This window comes from Bos taurus, chromosome 7 (assembly GCF_002263795.3).
Source record: "Bos taurus isolate L1 Dominette 01449 registration number 42190680 breed Hereford chromosome 7, ARS-UCD2.0, whole genome shotgun sequence".
Classification (NCBI taxonomy): Eukaryota; Metazoa; Chordata; class Mammalia; order Artiodactyla; family Bovidae; genus Bos; species Bos taurus.
In genome coordinates, this window is record NC_037334.1 from 81,389,729 (window position 1) to 81,393,833 (window position 4,105).

General features: G+C 43.6%; 1 long non-coding RNA gene across 1 annotated transcript; it reads left to right on the forward strand.

The window, feature by feature from the left end:
* The first annotated feature begins 2,648 nt into the window (after window positions 1-2,648).
* On the forward strand, window positions 2,649-3,766 carry LOC112447560 (uncharacterized). The gene is made up of 2 exons (XR_003035761.2): window positions 2,649-2,823; window positions 3,221-3,766. It is a non-coding gene; the product is annotated as an uncharacterized lncRNA (long non-coding RNA).
* The last annotated feature ends 339 nt before the right edge of the window (window positions 3,767-4,105 follow it).

Consider the following 4,105-nt stretch of genomic DNA (forward strand, 5'->3'; position numbering starts at 1 on the left):
CTTACTGAAATATACTTGACTTACAATATTATATTAGTTTCAGATGTCCCACATAGTGACCCGGTGCTTTTACAGATTATGCTCTATTAAAAGTTATTACAAGATAATGGCTGTGTTTCCCTGTGCTGTACAACACATCCTTCTTGCTTATCTATTTTATACACAGCAGTTTGTATCTCTTGATCCCATGTCCCCTAACGTGCTCCTTTTTCCACCCTACTGGGAGTCACTGGTTTCTTTTCTGTATTGCTATGTACATCCATTAGTAGTATTTTTTAGATTCAGTATATAAGTGATATCATGTACTATCTGTCTTCCTCTGTCTTAACATTTCACTAAGCATAATCTGTAGGTTCATTTCCATTATGACAAACGGCAGAATTTCATTCATTTTTATGTTTCAATAATACGACGTTGTGGTGGCTTCCCGGGTCACTCAGTGGTAGAGAATCTGCCTGCCAATTCAGGAGATATCAGTTCAGTCTCTGGGTCGGGAAGATCCTCTGGAGGAGGAAATGGCAATCCACTCTAATATTTTTGCTTGGGAATGCCCATGGGCAAAGGAGCCTGGCTGGCTACAGCCATGGACATGATTTAGTGACTAAACAACAGTACAACATCGTATGTATATTCCGTCTCTTCTTTCTCCATTTGTCTCTTGATGGGCACTTCCTCGTGTCGCTTCCGTATCGTGGCGACTGGAAGTAGTGCTGCTTCGAACACTAGGGTGTGTATATCTTTTCAAACTAGTTTTTTCATCTTTTTTGGATATATACCAGGAGTAGAACTGCTACATCATATGGTAGTTTTATTTTAGTTTGAGAAACATCCATACAATTTCCCACAGTGACTGCACTATCTACATTCCCACCAACGGTGTATGAGCGTTTCCTTTTCTCCACATCCTTGCCAATATTATTGTAGATTTTTTGATGGGAAGCATTCTGACAGGTGTGAGGTTCTATCTCATTATCCTTTCGATTTATTTACATGCCTCTGATTGGCGATGTTGAGCATCTTCTCATGTGCCTGTTGGCTATCTCTCTGTCTTCTTCCGAAAAAAACGTCAATTCAGGTCTTCTGCCCAATTTTAAGTTGGGTTGTTTCAATGTTGAATTGTATGAGCTGTTCATATATTTTGGAATTTACTTGTTAGTCACATTTGCAAATAATTTCTCCCCATTGATAGGCTGACTTTTTTTTTCAGTGGTTTGCTTTGCTGTAAGTTTTATTTAGTTGTAGTTGGTTTTATACTTTTTTGTCTTTTAATCTTCATGGTTAAGTGGTTGATCCTCAGTCCTTATAGTATATTTGCCTTTCCTCAAGGAAATTTCCTTTTCCCGTAGATACTTGCCTCTTTTCCTCTTAGATAAGATCCTGTGACTTTTCTTTTAACCCACTCCAGTGTTTTTGCCTGGAGAATCCCAGGGACAGGGGAGCCTGGTGGGCTGCCGTCTATGGGGTCACACAGAGTCGGACACAACTGAAGTGACTTAGCAGCAGTTAATGTTGATCAACTCTTTTAGTCTTTCCTTATCTGAGAAGTGCCTCATCTCTCATTCTATTGTAAATGATAATCTTGCTGGGTTTAGTGATCTAGGTTACAGTTTTCTTTTTCAGAACTTTGAAGGTATCATGCCACTCCCTTCTGGCCTACAGTTTCTGCAGAAAAACCAGCAGCCAGCCTTGTGGGGATTCCCTTGTATCCAACTCTTGTTTTCTCTCTTGCTGCCTTTATAACTTTGACTCTTTTTTGCTATTTTGATTCTGTTATGTCTTGATGTAGGTCTGAGTTCATCTTTTTTGGGACCCTCTGTGATTCCTGTACCCGGATATCTGTTTCCTTCTTGATTTGGGGGAACTTTTTAGTCATAATTTCCTCAAATACATTTTTGATTCCTATTTCTGTCTTCTCTGGGACCCTTACGATGTGAATGTTGGTATGCTTAACATTATACCAGAGAGCTCTTAAATTGTTTTCACTTAAAAAAAATTTTTTTTTTTTTTTTAAGATATTCTGGTGGGGTGATTTCCACTGTTCTATTTCCAGGTCACTTATGCGTTCTTCTGTGTCAATCTGCTGCTCATTTCTTTTAGTGTGTTTCTTATTTCAGGTGTTGAATTCTTCATTTCTGATCAAGTATTTATTTTCCTGTACTTTGTTAAAGTGTTCACTGTGTGCATCAGTTCTTTCCTCTAACTCAGTTCATATTACCCAAATATTACTGATGCTTTGTGTTCTTTAGTTGGTAAATTGTTTATTTCTGTTACATTGTTTTGAGAGGGTTTCTCTTGCTCTGTTTCAATTGAGAGTAGTTCCTCTGGATTTTTGCTTCTCTGCCTCTGTGGGTTTAGGTGAAAGTTAGCTACTGTGGTCTTGAAGGGGTGTTCTTATGTGGGAGCATAAGAACTGGTGTGCCCAGTACCTTTGCTGGATGAGCTAGATCAGACAGGGATGTAAGTCACATCTTTCTTCAGGGTCTGCTGTAGCTATGGCCTCAGTGGGTGGTGGGGCTAGAGATGGAGTGGCTAGAGTGGTGCTGGGCGTGACTTCCCCTTGGCTCGGCGGCTGTCACTGCCCCGAGGCCCTGGGGGCTGTCAGGAGTCCCAGAGCTGGGTCTGAGCTGGGGTTCTGTCCCCTCCCCCTCATTGTGACCCTTGCCCGGGGAGGGGAGGGTGGGGGGCGGGGAGTGCTGGAGCAGGTGGGGCCTGTGCAGGTTCTCACTATACGCCCTCTGCTCGCGGAGGCCTGACTTACCTCCCGTGTGCTGCCTTTACAGGCTCACAGTTGTTACCTCCACTCTGCTTAGATGCAGCCTCCATGTAAGTCCCCTTTGTCCCTCACCGCCAGTCACTGCCCCCAGCCCCCACTGCCCCTTCCCTGTGTAGAATTGCTCCAGAGGACGGGCAGGGCCCATGTCAACTCTTGGCATGTACTGGGGGATGAGTGGTGGTGGAGTGGCCACCGTCAGAGATCTCGGCGCCTTCTGATGTGCTGCTTGTGAGATCACTAACAACGGGCACTGCCCTCCCACCCAGGTTCCACCCGAGGGCCGGGTCACGTCTCTCCCCTGGTCATGGCTCCTCCAGATCCTGTGATGTGCTGGGGAGGGATGTGAGGGGGCTGGAGCGTTGGCTTGGCTCAGGATGGCCGGTGCAGCAAGGTGGCTGCAGGAGACCCAGCAGTGACCACATCGAACCTCTCTCTGTCCTGCTTCAGGAACCGGCAGTGGATGTGCGCACCTTACCAGGAGAGTTCAGCTTTCCACGGCTCTTCTGTTAGTCCTGGCAGTCCTCCAGCTGGCTGAGGGGACCTGTCTCCTCCAAGTAGGACCCCAGCACCAAAGGGCCCGATCTGTGGCTCCAACCATTCACTCCCCAGAGTAGGTTCCCCACTTCCCCACATATTCCCCCTTTTCCTCTGAGTCCCCGCGCAGTGGCACAGGTTCCAATGCTATTGCTTTCCTTCTCTTCCTACCTGATTACCTGTGTATCTTTCTTAGAGCTTTGGTGTACAGGAGTCCTTCCGCCAGTTTGCAGTGAAAACTGTCCCACATGTAGATTATCTTTGATGTGTTCATCAGGGGAGGTGTGCTTCACATCCTTATACTCTGCCATCTAGATCTGAACCTCTCAGACCTCTGCTTTCTTATAATTAAGTCCAAATTTTTTCAATATATTCTTTTAACATAATCACCAAAAACAAAAATTCACGGCCAAGTAACTAAGAAATGTCTTGAACTCTAATAAACACATTCTGAATATTTATGTTGATTTTCAACTTTTAATCAAATGGCAAAATAGAAATTCTATTTGTAAAATAAGCATTTACCTCCATAGAGTTTGAAAGTTGAAATATGTTAATAAATTACTGTTAGCACATATATTTGGGACTCTCTCCAAGTCCCAAATTACTTAGGTATTTTTCACAGTTCTTTTGGTTGAGTCCTTTCTTTTGTGTATGTGTTTTTATGCCAGAAATAGATTTGAAGTGCTTTAATTGTTGGCATTTCTATCTGAAAACAGTTGGAGTCATAACGCTTATTTTTGGCAAGCAGAATCAACATCCACCACAAAGCAATCTGTAATATAAAGCCTATAGCAT